The sequence below is a fragment of the Arachis hypogaea genome, chromosome 11 (genome assembly GCF_003086295.3).
Source record: "Arachis hypogaea cultivar Tifrunner chromosome 11, arahy.Tifrunner.gnm2.J5K5, whole genome shotgun sequence".
NCBI lineage: Eukaryota > Viridiplantae > Streptophyta > Magnoliopsida > Fabales > Fabaceae > Arachis > Arachis hypogaea.
The window spans coordinates 10,904,883-10,921,260 of record NC_092046.1 but is presented as its reverse complement, the minus strand read 5'-3'; the positions used below and the strand labels follow the sequence as shown (position 1 = coordinate 10,921,260).

Sequence of the window (16,378 nt, the reverse complement as noted above, 5' to 3'; positions counted from 1 at the left end):
CGACCCTTACTCACGTGAGGTATTACTTGGACGACCCAGTGCACTTGCTGGTTAGTGGTACGCGTTGTGAAAAGTGTGACTCACAATTCGTGCACCAAGTTTTTGGCATCTTTTCAGAACAAGTGGCGTAAGCTAGAATGATGGCGGCATTCAAGAGAATCCGGAAAGTCTAAACCTTGTCTATGGTATTCCGAGTAGGATTCAATGATTGAATGACTGTGACGAGCTTCAAACTCGCGATTGCTGGGCGTTAGTGATAGACGCAAAAGGATAGTAAATCCTATTCCAGCATGATCGAGAACCGACAGATGAATAGCCGTGCCGTGACAGGGTGCGTGAGCATATTATTCACTGAGAGGATAAGATGAAGCCATTGGCAAGGGTGATGCCTCCAGACGATTAGCCGTGCCGTGACAGGGCATTGGATCATTTTCCCGTGAGATGACCGAAAGTAGCCGTTGACAGTGGTGATGTATCACATAAAGCCAGCCATGGAAAGGAGTAAGACTGATTGGATGAAGATAGCAGGAAAGCAGAGGTTCAGAGGAACGAAAAGCATCTCCATTCGCTTATCTGAAATTCCTACCAATGTTTACATAAGTATCTCTATCCCTATTTTATTATATAATATTCGAAAACACCATTATCACTTTATATCTGCCTGACTGAGATTTACAAGGTGACCATAGCTTGCTTCATACCAACAATCTCCGTGGGATTCGACCCTTACTCACGTAAGGTATTACTTGGACGACCCAGTGCACTTGCTGGTTAGTTGTATCGAAGTTGTGACAATCATGAATTAAGATCAGAGCACCAAGCTTTGGAGCCATTACCAGGATTTGTTCGAGCCTGGAGATCACAATTTCGTGCACCAAGTTTTTGGCGCCGTTGCCGGGGATTGTTCGAGTATGGACAACTGACGGTTCATCTTGTTGCTCAGATTAGGTAATTTTCTTTTTATTTTATTTTCAAAAATTTTTCAAAAATATTTCTAAAATTTTCTCATCTGTTTTCGAAAAAAAATAATAACAATATTTTCAAAAAAAAATATGTTTTCAAAAATAAATTATTCTATGGTTTCAGAATTTTTAAGAATGAATTCTAGCGTTTCATGAAGCATGTTGAAGCCTGGCTGGCTGTAAAGCCATGTCTCAATCCTTATACCCAAGAGAAGAGCTTCTTTATCTTTCTTAGCCAATTGGCTGTTGAATGTAAGGAATGTCAGGCGTGTCATGTCTGAGTTACATACTAAAGCTTGGCTGGCTATTGAGCCATGCCTGACCCTTTGATTGGAGCTTTAGAGCATAAGATTCCTGGAATTCATATTGAAAATTTTGGAATCCTTATTTTTCTTTTCCAAAATAGTTTTTCGAAAATATAAAATAAAAATCCAAAAAAAAATTAGAAAATCATAAAAATCAAAAATATTTTTGTGTTTCCTGTTTGAGTCTTGAGTCATGTTATAAGTTTGGTGTCAATTGCATATGCATCTTGCATTTTTTCGAAAATATCATGCATTAATAGTGTTCTTCATGATCTTCAAGTTGTTCTTGGTAAGTCTTCTTGTTTGATCTTGATGATTTTTTGTTTTGTGTCTTTTATTGTTTTTCATATGCATTCTTGAATTCTTAGTGTCTAAGCATTAAAGAATTCTAAGTTTGGTGTCTTGCATGTTTTCTTTGCATTAAAAATTTTTCAAAATTGTGTCTATGATGTTCATCTTGACATTCAAAGTGTTCTTGGTGTTCATCTTGACATTCATAGCATTCTTGCATGCATCACATGTTTTGATCTAAAAATTTCATGCATTGCATAATTTTCACGTTTTCATAAAAATTCAAAAAAAAATCAAAAAAATATCTTCTTATCTTATCTTTTTCAAAATTTGATTTCAAAATATCTTCTCTAACTTCCCAACTTCTTATCTTTTCAAATTTGTTTCAACTAACTAACTAACTTTTTGTTTGTTTCTTAACTTTTTCAAAACTACCTAACTAACTCTCTCTCTCTAATTTTCGAAAATATCTTCCCTCTTTTTCAAAAATTTCTTTTTTATTAACTAAATTATTTTTTATTTAAAAAAAATTTCGAAAAAAAATACTAACCTTTTTCAAAAACTATTTTCGAAAATCACTAACTCTTTTTCAAAAAAAAAAATTGTTTTCGAAAATTCACCTCCCCCTCTCATCTTCTTCTATTTGTTTATTGATATACTAACATCTTTCCTTCAACTCTCCAAAAATCCGAACCCCCTCTCTCTGAGTTCAGATTTTCTTCTTCTTTTCTTCTACTAATAATAAGGATCCTCTTTACTGTGACATAGAGGATTCCTCTTCTTTTCTTTTTCTCTCCTCTTTCTTATGATCAGTGACAGAGAAAAAGGCATTCTTGTTGAAGCTTATCCAGAACCTGAAAGGACTCTGAAGAGAAAATTAAGAGAAGCTAAATTACAACAATCCAGAGACAACTTGATTGAAAATTTCGAACAAATAAAGGAAATGGCAGCCGAACCCAACAACAATGCAAGGAGAATGCTTGGTGACTTTACTGCACCTAATTCCAATTTACATGGAAGAAGCATCTCCATTCCTGCCATTGGAGCAAACAACTTTGAGCTGAAACCTCAATTAGTTTCTCTGATGCAGCAGAACTGCAAGTTTCATGGACTTCCATCTGAAGATCCTTTTCAGTTCTTAACTGAATTCTTGCAGATATGTGATACTGTTAAGACTAATGGAGTAGATCCTGAAGTCTACAGGCTCATGCTTTTCCCTTTTGCTGTAAGAGACAGAGCTAGATTATGGTTGGATTCTCAACCCAAAGACAGCCTGAACTCTTGGGATAAGCTGGTCACGGCTTTCTTAGCCAAGTACTTTTCTCCTCAAAAGCTGAGCAAGCTTAGAGCTAATGTTCAAACCTTCAGACAGAAAGAAGGTGAATCCCTCTATGAAGCTTGGGAAAGATACAAACAGTTGACCAAAAAGTGTCCTTCTGACATGCTTTCAGAATGGACCATCCTGGATATATTCTATGATGGTTTATCTGAGCTATCAAAGATGTCACTGGACACTTCTGCAGGTGGATCCATTCACCTAAAGAAACCACCTGCAGAAGCTCAAGAACTCATTGACATGGTTGCTAATAACCAGTTCATGTACACTTCTGAAAGGAATCCTGTGAGTAATGGGACGCCTATGAAGAAGGGAGCTCTTGAAGTTGATACTCTGAATGCCATATTGGCTCAGAACAAAATATTGACTCAGCAAGTCAATATGATCTCTCAGAGTCTGCATGGAATGCAAGCTGCATCCAACAGTACTCAAGAGGCTTCTCCTGAAGAAGAAGCTTATGATCCTGAGAACCCTGCAATAGCAGAGGTGAACTACTTAGGTGAACCTTATGGAAACACCTATAACTCATCATGGAGAAATCATCCAAATTTCTCATGGAAGGATCAAAAGCCTCAACAAGGCTTTAATAATGGTGGAAGAAACAGGTTTAACAATAATAAACCTTTTCCATCATCCACTCAGCAACAGACAGAGAACTCTGAACAAAATACTTCTAATTTAGCAAATCTAGTCTCTGATCTATCCAAGGCCACTGTGAGTTTCATGAATGAAACAAGGTCTTCCATTAGAAATCTGGAAGCACAAGTGGGCCAGCTGAGTAAAAGGATCACTGAAATCCCTCCTAGTACTCTCCCAAGCAATACAGAAGAGAATCCAAAAGGAGAGTGCAAGGCCATTGACATAAGCGCCATGACCGAACCTGTGAGGAGAGGAGAGGACATGAATCCGAAGGAGGAAGACCCCCTGGGACGTCCAGTGGTCAATAAGGAGCTTCCCTCTGAGGAACCAAAGGAATCTGAGACTCATCTAGAGACCATAGAGATTCCATTGAACCTCCTTATGCCCTTCATGAGCTCTGATGAGTATTCCTCTTCTGAAGAGAATGAGGATGTTACTGAAGAGCAAACTGCCAAGTTTCTTGGTGCAATCATGAAGCTGAATGCCAAATTATTTGGCATTGATGCTTGGGAAGTTGAACCTCCCTTGTTCATCAATGAACTAAGTGATCTGGATCAACTGACATTGCCTCAGAAGAGACAGGATCCTGGAAAGTTCATAATACCTTGTACCATAGGCACCATGATCTTTAAGGCTCTGTGTGACCTTGGTTCAGGAATAAACCTCATGCCCCTCTCTGTAATAGAGAAACTAGGAATCTATGGGGTGCAAGCTGCTAAAATCTCACTAGAGATGGCAGACAGCTCAAGAAAACAGGCTTATGGACAAGTAGAAGATGTATTAGTAAAGGTTGAGGGCCTTTACATACCTACTGATTTCATAGTCCTGGATACTGGAAAGGAAGAGGATGAATCCATCATCCTAGGGAGACCTTTCCTGGCCACTGCAAGAGCTGTGATTGATGTTGACAGAGGTGAAATAGTCCTTCAATGGAATGAGGACTCCCTTGTGTTTAAAACTCAAGGATCTCCCTCTGCAACCATGAAGAGGAAGCATGAAAAGCTTCTCTCAAAGCAGAGTCAACCAGAGCCCCCACAGTCAAACTCTAAGTTTGGTGTTGGGAGGCCACAACCAAACTCTAAGTTTGGTGTTGAACTCCCATATCCAAACTCTAAGTTTGGTGTTGGAGAGTCTCAACAAAGCTCTGCACATCTGTGAGGCTCCATGAGAGCCCACTGTCAAGCTATTGACATTAAAGAAGCGCTTGTTGGGAGGCAACCCAATGTTTATCTAATTCTTATTTTTATTGTTTTTCATGTTTTCTTAGGTTCATGATCATGTGGAGTCACAAAATAAATATAAAAATTGAAAACGGAATCAAAAACAGCAGAAGAAAAATCACACCCTGGAGGAGTATCTGTCTGGCGTTCAAACGCCAGAACAGAGCATAGTTCTGGCGCTGAACGCCCAGAATGGGAGCATCCTGGCGCTGAACGCCCAGAACAAGCATGGTTCTGGCGTTCAACGCCAGAAATGGCAGCAAAGGGGCGTTGAACGCCCAAAATGGGCACCAACCTGGCGCTGAACGCCCAGAGTTGTGTGCAAGGGCATTTTACATGCCTAAATTGGTGCAGGGATGTAAATGCCTTGACACCTCAGGATCTGTGGACCCCACAGGATCATCTCAGGATCTGTGGACCCCACAGGATCCCCACCTACCTCATCATCTCTCTTTCCATTCATGATCATCCCTTCTTTTTTTCCATTTACCACTCACATCCATACAACCACTACCTTCAAAATTCAACATCTCTCTCTCCCACCCAATCCCACCCATATGGCCGAATACACACCTCCATCCATCTCCTCCATATCCTCTTCTTCTTCTTCTATTCTTTCTTCTTTTGCTCGAGGGCGAGCAACATTCTAAGTTTGGTGTGGTAAAAGCATAGCTTTTTTGTTTTTTCCATAACCATTGATGGCACCTAAGGCCAGAGAAACCTCTAGAAAGAGGAAAGGGAAGACAAAAGCTTCCATCAAGGGTCTATAGCTCAGTGGTAGAACATTTGACTGCAAATCAAGAGATCCCTGAGATACCTCAGGGGATACATTTTCTTCCACACAATTATTGGAAGCAACTAAGGGTGGAACATCAAGAGCACTCCATCATCCTTCATGAAATCAGAGAAGATCTAAAAGCAATGAAGGAGGAGCAGCCAAGGCAAGGAAGAGACATAGAAGAGCTCAAGGACATCACTAAGGTGGACTCATTCCTTGTTCTTACTTTCTCTGTTTTTCATTTTCTATGTTATGTGCTTATCTATGTTTGTGTCTTCATTACATGATCATTAGTAGTTAGTAACTCTGTCTTAAAGTTATGAATGTCCTATGAATCCATCACCTCTCTTAAAATAAAAACTGTTTTAATTCAAAAGAACAAGAAGTACATGAGTTTTGAATTTATCCTTGAACTTAGTTTAATTATATTGATGTGGTGATAATGCTTCTTGTTTTCTGAATGTATGCTTGAACAGTGCATATGTGTTTTGAAGTTGTTGTTTAAGAATGTTAAATATGTTGTCTCTTGAAAGAATGATGACTAGGAGACATGTTATTTGATAATCTGAAAAATCATAAAAATGATTCTTGAAGCAAGAAAAAGCAGCAAAGAGCAAAGCTTGCAGAAAAAAAAAAATAGGCGAAAAAAAAATAGAAAGAAAAAGCAAGCAGAAAAAGCCAAAAGCTCTTAAAACCAAGAGGCAAAAGCAAAAAGCCAATAACCCTTAAAACCAAAAGGCAAGGGCAAATAAAAAGGATCCCAAGGCTTTGAGCATCAGTGGATAGGAGGGCCTAAAGGAATAAAATCCTGGTCTAAGCGGCTAAACCAAGCTGTCCCTAACCATGTGCTTGTGGCGTGTAAGTGTCAAGTGAAAACTTGAGACTGAGCGGTTAAAGTCAAGGTCCAAATTCACATTACTGAGCAGTCCTTTTTCAACCTCTGAATCTGATTTCTGCTCAAGTCCCTCAATTTCAGCCAGAAAATACCTGAAATCACAGAAAAACACACAAACTCATAGTAAAGTCCAGAAATATGAATTTAACACAAAATCTATTAAAAACATCCCTAAAAGTAACTAGATCCTACTAAAAACATACTAAAAACAATGTCAAAAAGTGTCTTATTTTAATTTTACCTTAGGAGTCATATAGTAGTAATTAGTATCTATTTTGATTTTATCTCCAATTAAGCTATAGTTTATTTTTCTCATCATCAGCAAACATGAATAAAGTAGTAGATCTTTTGAATAAGAAGCAATAAAATTTCGAGTTTTAATAAGAGAAATTCTAATTAGTTAAATGTGGTGGCAATGCTTTCTGTCTTCTGAATGAATGCTTGAACAGTGCATATATCTTTTGAATTTGTTGTTTAAGACTGTTAAATATGTTGGCTCTTGAAAGAATGATGAACATGAGACATGTTATTGAGAATCTGAAAATCATAAAAATGATTCTTGAAGCAAGAAAAAGCAACAAAGAACAAAGCTTGCAGAAAAAAAAAAAAAGCAAGCAGAAAAAGCCAAAAGCTCTTAAAACCAAAAGGCAAGGGCAAATAAAAAGGATCCCAAGGCTTTGAGCATCAGTGGATAGGAGGGCCTAAAGGACTAAAATCCTGGTCTAAGCGGCTAAACCAAGCTGTCCCTAACCATGTGCTTGTGGCGTGCAGGTGTCAAGTGAAAACTTGAGACTGAGCGGTTAAAGTCAAGGTCCAAAGCAAAAAGAAGAGTGTGCTTAAGAACTCTGGACACCTCTAATTGGGGACTTTAGCAAAGCTGAGTCACAATCTGAAAAGGTTCACCCAGTTATGTGTCTGTGGCATTCATGTATCCGGTAGTAATACTGGAAAACAAAGTGCTTAGGGCCACGGCCAAGACTCATAAAGAAGCTGTGTTCAAGAATCATCACACTAAACTAAGAGAATCAATAACACTATCTGAATTCTGAGTTCCTATAGATGCCAATCACTCTGAGCTTCAATGGATAAAGTGAGATGCCAAAACTGTTCAGAAGCAAAAAGCTACTAGTCCCGCTCATCTAATTAGGATATGAGCTTCAATCAAAAACTCTGAGATATTATTGCTTCTCAACCTATTAGTCTTCTATTTTATTTGTCTAGTTGCTTGAGGACAAGCAACAGTTTAAGTTTGGTGTTGTGATGAGCGGATATTTTATACGCTTTTTGGGGATAATTTCATATAGTTTTGAGTATGTTTTAGTTAGTTTTTAGTCTATTTCTATTAGTTTTTAGGAAAAATTCATATTTCTGGACTTTACTATGAGTTGTGTGTTTTTCTGTAATTTCAGGTATTTTTCTGGCTGAAATTGAAGGAGCTGAGCAAAAATCTGATTCAGGCTGAAAAAGGACTGCTGATGCTGTTGGATTCTGACCTCCCTGCACTCAAAGTGGATTTTCTGGAGCTACAGAACTTGAAATGGCATGCTTCCAATTGCGTTGGAAAGTAGACATCCAGGGCTTTCCAGCAATATATAATAGTCCATACTTTGCACAAGAATAGACGACGTAAACTGGCGTTCAACGCCAGTCCTCTGCCCAATTCTGGCGTCCAGCGCCAGAAAAGGATCAAAAGCTGGAGTTGAACGCCCAAACTGGCATAAAAACTGGTGTTCAACTCCACAAATGGCCTCTGCACGTGAATTGCTTAAGTCTCAGCCCCAGCACACACCAAGTGGGCCCCAGAAGTGGATCTCTGCATCATCCATCATAGTTTATCCAATTTTTGTAAACTTAGGCTACTAGTTTAGTATTTAAACAACTTTTAGAGACTTATTTTGTATCTCATGACATTTCAGATAAAAACTTTGTATTCTCTGACGGCATGAGTCTCTAAACCCCATTATTGGGGGTGAGGAGCTCTGCTGTGTCTCGATGAATTAATGCAAGTATCTCTGTTTTCCATTCAAACACGCTTGTTCCTATCTAAGATGTTTATTCGCGCTTAACTATGATGAAGGTGATGATCTGTGACATTCATCACCTTCCTCAAACCACGAACGTGTGATTGACAACCACCTCCGTTCTATATCCGATTGAATGAGCATCTCTTAGATTCTTTAATCAGAATCTCCGTGGTATAAGCTAGAACTGACGGCGGCATTCATGAGAATCCGGAAGGTCTAAACCTTGTCTGTGGTATTCCGAGTAGGATTCTAGGATTGAATGACTGTGACGAGCTTCAAACTCCTGAAGGCTGGGCGTTAGTGACAGACGCAAAAGGATAGTAAATCCTATTCCAACCGGATCGAGAACCAACCGGTGATTAGCCGTGCTGTGACAGAGCGCGTGAGCGTAGTTTTCACTGGAAGGATGGAAGGTAGCCATTGACAACGGTGATCCACCAACACACAGCTTGCCATAGGAGGACGTGCGTGCGTGAATCAGAAGACAGAGGAAAGCAGAGATTCAGAAGACAGAGCATCTCCAAAACTCCAACATATTCTCCATTACTGCACAACAAGTAACCTTTAATTTATGATCTCTTGGTTATTCGCAATTCAACTGATAAACAAAATTGACTTCCTGACTAAGATTTACAAGATAACCATAGATTGCTTCAAACCAACAATCTCCGTGGGATTCGACCCTTACTCACGTGAGGTATTACTTGGACGACCCAGTGCACTTGCTGGTTAGTGGTACGCGTTGTGAAAAGTGTGACTCACAATTCGTGCACCATTGTGCATCTGGATGCGTTGGAGCCTCGACACATGGCGGTGTGGCGGTCTGTCACGTCGCTGATATACTTTGCCATGGTAGAGTGGCATCAGGTAGATAGGGTTCTACCGCAGTTCGGTGGTGTGCAGCCCCTCTCGCGTCCCGCCCTTAACATCGACTTTCTGATGTCGAAGGACGGGAGAGGCGGTGATCGTTGGTTCCCGTCCGCTTTACAGCATTGTCATATTCTTTGGGAGACCCGTGCAAACCATGTCCTCCGGTTCGATGTTGTTGCCGACCCTGGACCTTCGCACGCCTACCTAGACTGGTGGAGTCAGCATGAAAAGAGGTTCTTGTCACCCGAGTTTTATTTGGGGGATCCGAGGGGCGTTCCTATTCCTGTCGAGGCGTCACAGAGGGGTCCTGGGCGAGTTCCTGACATGGATCGAGTCGACGACGTCCCTGATAGGCGTCGGGTTGAGAGGAGAGCTCGTGTCAGGACACGACGGAGCCAGCGTGAGTGGAGGTGGCTAGAGCAGGCTATCAGGGAGGCTGATGAGGCAGGTAGGGGTGGTGGTCGAGGACGAGGGCGTGGAGGCAGACGGAGGGCACCCATTGCGGGCCACAATGATGGTGATCTTCGTGACGTGGACGGTGGGGGAAGGGGTGCAGTCGGGGTTGTTAGTCCCCATCATGGCAGCCTTGGTGGAGAGGGGTACGCCACTGGAGATCCCACTGCCCATGGTGAGGCTGGATTTGGGGAGGGGCCACTCGGAGATTACTTCGTTGGAGTTCCCCCTCACGACCACACACTTCAGGAGAGTATGCCATGGGTGAGTCCGAGCAGCACGTTTTCAGACTTCCTTGCTGGTGTTGGGTTTGTTGGGGATTTTGGTGGATCCCCCTTCTTAGATGAGATCAGTGCCATCATGCATGATGATGAGGCTGCCCGTGGGTGGAGTCAGACGACGGGGACACAGGCACCGTTACATGTCGATCTGAATGAGCCGCCCTCCGTGCCTCCTCCTGAGTATTTCGCTTTAGGTGGTACCCCAGCTTCGGCACATACTGCTAGGTCACATTCAGTTGTCGGGCCGTCCTCATCCCAACCGGTACATGTCCAGCCTAGGACGCCTGCACAGCCAGCCCCGCAGGACGAGGACGAGGACGACGAGATCGAGGATGAGGAGCCGCTTATCTGGAGAGGTCAGAGGACACGGGTTCCACGTCGTTGCTTCACGGGGTCGCACCTGTTTAGATTATTTCTGTGCCGAGTTGTATGTTACCTATCTTCGTCTATGTATTTTGTTATCAGTGTTACTTCGTATCCACCTTTAGATGTATGTGTGTGTTACTCTGAAAATATCTGTACTTTGCGTTTTGATGTTATTTAATTTCCGCATCAAGTCTTAATTAATTTAATTTGTAGACTAATTTATTCCCATGTGTGTTCAACAGACATTTCGTTTAAAACTCCTTAAACGAAACATATTCATCAATTACGATCCCATGCACATAACATATTCAGGTCTGTTCCTTAGTAATTCGAACCATCTTGGTTCGATTTACAATTAGTGGAATTCGAACCAATTAGGTTCGAATTATGTGTTTGTAGTTCGAACCAAATAGGTTCGATTTATATGCAAATGTAGTTCGAACCAAATAGGTTCGAATTACATATAAGTATGCTTTGCCTCATTCGTGAATCAATCTTCAATTTGGCTTATTCATGTAACAACTATCCTCCCATGGTTTATTTGTGTTTTTTACCCAAAAAAATAGATGAATTAGAATTGTAGAAGGAACCACTCTTCCCTTCCTTCGACTCCTGAAAATGAATTTCACATTTTGCTTAGCTCACTCTTCTCTAACCTTTCTCTCACCTCTCCTATTACGTTTTATTCTATGAAACCTAACTAACTGCCATGACACTCATTCATGCCTAAAATTAATTCGTTTGCACGTGTCCCTAAAAAGGAGTATTCATGATGAATTCGGGAGTAGGTTTTTGACCATGTCCAACTTAAATTATTCGTAATGCTACACAACAATCGAACTCTAGAGTGTAAATTAAGGAGTATCAGAATAAAATTACAGAATTGAAGATAGTAGCAACAGAATTAAAGGCAGAAGCAGCAAAAGAAAAGGCAAAGAGATAGACCATAGAAAATCTGTTGAGATACATAATCTAATAGTATGAGATTACAAAATTGAAGACAGTAGCAGCAGAACTAAAGACGAAGGCAGTAGAAAAAAAAAGGCAAGGAGACAGACCATGAAGAATCTATTGAGATACATAATCCAACAACAGAAAAATACTTTGCCACTTAATATTACTACAAAATTGAAATCTTTAGAAAACGCACCGAAATAGATAGAGATTTTTTAACAATTTAATGTTTTTTTTTTTTGCTTTATAAGTAGTGCACTTCGAAGACAAATTGCTATTAACCATTTATATTTTTGCAATTATATATATAATTTGGATGATTCTAGCATTGTTTTTTACTTGAATTATGTTTTTATTAGGAAGTAAATCGGTTAAATTAATATCTAACTTCTCGAATAAAAAGATAAAAAAATGGTGATAGTAACTTGAAATAAAAATTTATATAAATGGGAGAAATAAAAAATGAAAAATAAGAAATTTAGTGGTGGTTATTATTAACCGCTGCAAAAATAATTAGCTTTACGAACGATATAGCAGCGGCGGTTAGTTAACAGTCGCGACATGGGCATCAATCGGGTTCCGAAGCTAGCAACGGCCATTAACTGCCGCAAAATACTGTTTAACGGTAATTATACCAGCGGTTGCACAAAACCACCACTAAGGATTTAGCCGCGCTCTATCTTAAAGCATTCTATCAACTGTTGCTATACGTTTGGTGGCGATCAGAAAGCCACCGCTATTTGAAAAATCAACTGCCGCTATATGCCAGATTTGTTGTAGTGTATCTTGGGGTCGCCAATTCCCTCGTATGGTTTTAGTATTGTTGGCAATGTGAAATTCTTCGTGAAGGTTGTGGTAGGCTTAGAGAATGGGGTTGAATCTATGCCTTCCTTTTAAGTTGCTGTTATTACCCTTTTAAAATGAACTTTCAATTCAGGTTCTGTTTGAACTCAGCAGCGGAAATTTATGAGACAATTTATTTTTGTCTCATGAATATCAGAAAACAGAACTCAGCAGAGAAGAGAAAAGCTAACACCAGCATGTATCATGGTTCGGTTGCCTTGTGCTATGCAACCTACATCCAGTCTCCTCCACAACTATGGAAGAATTTCACTATAGTTAACTGTATTACATACACCAATTTCACAGGATTGACCCAATCCTTTCACACTCAAGTTCTAACCTAACTTGACATTGGCTATGCTAATACCTAACTATTCACTCTTAGTGCTAACCCAACTAAGAAAGGGATACCTCACAGGTACAAGATACAAGACACAGACATACCTAAAGAAATCTGAAATAACTCTAGGCTTTTCTCTCAAGTGTATCACTCAGCCTTTTTCCACTCATGGCTTTTTCTTAAGCTTTCTCACAATGCCTTTTCTCACAAGAAATTACAGAAAGATAAACATAGAAAAGTACATCACAATCTGTAAAACATGAAGAAGATTGACTTCATCAGCAGCCTCTTTGCTATGTGCAAAACCAGATTCGCAAACCTCAGCTTGAGTTCTTCAGTATTGGCCGAATACTTCTTTGAAAGAAAGCATTATCCAAGTAGAAGAACTTCTTTTCAGAACACAGCTCACACAACTCTGGTTTTCTCTCCTTACCTTCTGAATGAACATCAAGCTTCTTTTATCTCCTTGCATGTTGCTTGGTTCTTCTTTCAAGGTCAACACCTTGAGCCTTGAGCTTCACCAACCCACATATTCACTTTTTCACATTAAACCTTAGAGTAGAAACTTTGCTTCTGACTCCTTCATCTTGGCCGAAAGCCACAAAGCAGTAACCATAGAAATCTTCTCATGGTCAACTTGATCTTAGCCATTGAGAAACTACTTGGTCCCCAAGTATCACTTGTGACCGTAGATGTGAAGCAGAATAGGGCAGAGACCAACTTTCCCTTGAATGCCATTTTCGGATAGAGCAGAGAGTTGGGAAGGAGAGAAGAAGATCTGATGCATGCAAGATGAGATGGATTACCTTTAACTTAAGCTTGATTTGGTTTGGATTTTCTGTTTTAGCTTCTGTGTTTCAAGCTTAAACTTTCTCTTTCTTGCTTCTTTGGTTACTAGCTTAGGGAAGAAGCTTTTTCTCTCTTTCTCTTTCTTACTTTTCTGAAGTTTTGATTTGACTTGATTAGAGAGGAGAGGAACGTTGCTTCTGGTAAGGCAAGATGGAGGGAATTGAAAAACAATTCGGGCTTGGATCGAGTTCTTCTCAAGTTCAGCCCGTTGGTGCCTTGTCTTGTTTCTTGGAAGACTTTTTGCTTGAGATGGATGACTTGGGCTTGTCTTTATTTTCACTTACCATTCAGCCCATTGGCATATATCTTTTGTTTGATGTTGGGCTGCTGCAACACTTGTTTTTAGCCTGCATCACTTATCAAAAATAATCAAAACTAATTGGGTGATTAGCCCACTAATCAAATGTTTGTCATCATCAATTTTATTAATTAATTTCTTAACTCAACACTTCGACATTTGAAAACTCATTATCTCTGCCGAGAAAGGGTCCGTCCTTTTTTTTGTAGACTTTGGTGGGATGATCTCCAGGGCCGTGTTTGTCTCAGAATGGTGTTTGCTTTCAGGACTCTCCTTGTCGGCTTTCTTTTTCTCTCCATCTTCTTTACTCCCACTTACATTGCTGGCTAAAAGGTCAGTTATCTTTTTCACTTCCGCTTGGCGGTGTTCATAGCCACCAACCCAGCATGAGTCGGAGTTGGAGGAGGTGGTGGCACGACATCTTCTTCAGCCATGATTGTCTTCCTACAAAAGAAAGATAAGTGGTAATCGTGGGGTTATAAGTAGTATTTGGCCCCAAGGTTGGCGTCAAATGTTCGATTCAGGAATCCTGCTCTCCGAAGTATAACTTGTTGGCACCGAAAAGTGCTTCCTTATTCTTCCACCTGGGAGATGCTGTGGATTACTTAGAAGTCTAATCTGCGTGTAGAACTTGCAAAAAGAACTCCGATGCTCAAATCAATATCAATTTTCAGAATATCTTAATTAAAGCTATTTAATTTTGGTAGTCTGTGTAATTCTCATTTGTCTTCGATAGCTCTGATCATCTCCTATTTATTATTGCCAAGTGTTAACCGACCTGTAGATACTTTGGCCGAGATTCGCACAGGAACTATTGAGGTGTCAGACAGTTACTTCATGAGATTAGGTTTAAATATTTCGTAAATCGATTTTGAGGTATAACGTATATCCGAGTTATTAAGGTACGGATCAGATTTTAACTTAAATTTTCTAATTTTTAGGCTTATTGTATTTGTAATTTAAATGCAGTATAAGAATGTAGAAACATTAAATCTGAGGATGTGTTTGTTTCAATTATTTAGCTGAATTTTAATAAAAAAAAAAAAATACTGAATAAAAACTTGTTTCATTCATTACGTAATTGTATTGATAAAAAAAAAATAAAATTGAAATATAGTTACATAACATTATATCCTTCCTTTCATAATCTACCAACATGACGCAAAAACAAAACTATACATGTGGTCTAACTCGAGGTGAGTTATCAAGTCCCAACATAAAATTTAATGCATTATTATTAGTAGTATAAAAATATTTTATATAAATATTTAATTATATATTATCATATATTAGCACAATATTTTTATTTTTTACATTTACCTTTTAAAATCACGATAAAAAAAATACTTTCATTAGCTAGATGATAAACAATGTATTAAAATTATGAGTGATGCCCCTAAACAAATTGGTCTAATAAAATAAATTAATAAATTAGTGTCTGATCTTTTAGAATTTTAAATAAATTAATTTTTAATAAAATAAAATGACAAATGAATCTCTAACATTTTTTGAAAAATGACAAACTAATCTTTAATAATTTAATATTTTTTCTAAAAAAATAATATAATTAAGGGATTAGATTAAATTGGTTGAAAATTTAAAAGATAAAAGACTAATTTATTTATCCATTTATTTTATTGAACACTAATTTATCTAATATTTTAAAAGATTAAGAACTATTAAGATATTGAACTAATTTAAAGTATCACTCTAAAAGTAAGTTCATCTAATATTTATATAATTAGCTTTGTTGGAGTAGTAGATTATTGTCAAGATGAATTGAACTTCTACGTACCTATTTCCTAAGTAAGAATTATAAGTTAATTAAAGACAGGATTGAATCTAAAGCATATGATATCATGATGTAGTAATAATAAATCCTGCTAGCAGACAATAATAATCTGTGTTTTTGGTCAGCACAACCACTTTGGAACCAGCTGTGTTGACCACCGCAAAACGATTCTTACGTGGCACCATTGCTACTTAATCATTTGTATTAATAAATAATAATCATTGAAGGAATGGCTCCAAAAGAAGCAAATCTTGCAAATGAGGTTAAGCCAAGTTTCGGTTCACTGGATTTTATTTTTATTTATTGCTTTGTGACTTCATGGTTTCCATAAACAAACAAGGAGAAAGGAATCAATCTGCAAACGCCAGGGGATTTCTGTGTTGTCATTATTATTCTTATTAGGTTTGAATCAACCTTAAAATATTTGGTTCTAAAAATTGAAAAGTTTCGGTTTTAACTACCAAAAAAACTAAAAAACAGAAATATATATATATTATAATACTAAAACCAATAAAAAATATAAAATAAAAATTTATTTGCTTATTATTATTATTTTAGTTTAATTTTTTACAGTATTCTCTAACCTAATAATAGACTAAAAATTAATTTGTTGCGAATTAAAATTTTACTTAAAAATTTGCTATTAAATAATAAATTATTATATGTATAAAATAAAATTTAAACTGACATTTATTTAAATAAATTAAGAGAATCTAGGTTGTAAAGAAAGAAGAGTACGAAAAAAAAAAAAAAAAAGACTCAGAAACAACGTATTATGTTTGAACAATTATTTAATTAATGTAACATTTATATTTATATTTTCTTTGGTTTAATATTTTTTGAAGTTTATATTTTGTTTGTGGTTGATTTTTATGATATTGT

At 38.1% G+C, this 16,378-nt stretch overlaps 1 non-coding gene across 1 annotated transcript; it reads right to left on the bottom strand.

Annotated features, from left to right (window-relative positions):
* Positions 1-2,897: 2,897 nt before the first annotated feature.
* Positions 2,898-3,005, bottom strand: LOC112724933 (small nucleolar RNA R71). The gene has a single exon (XR_003164072.1). It is a non-coding gene; the product is annotated as a small nucleolar RNA R71 (small nucleolar RNA).
* Between the last annotated feature and the right edge of the window lie 13,373 nt (positions 3,006-16,378).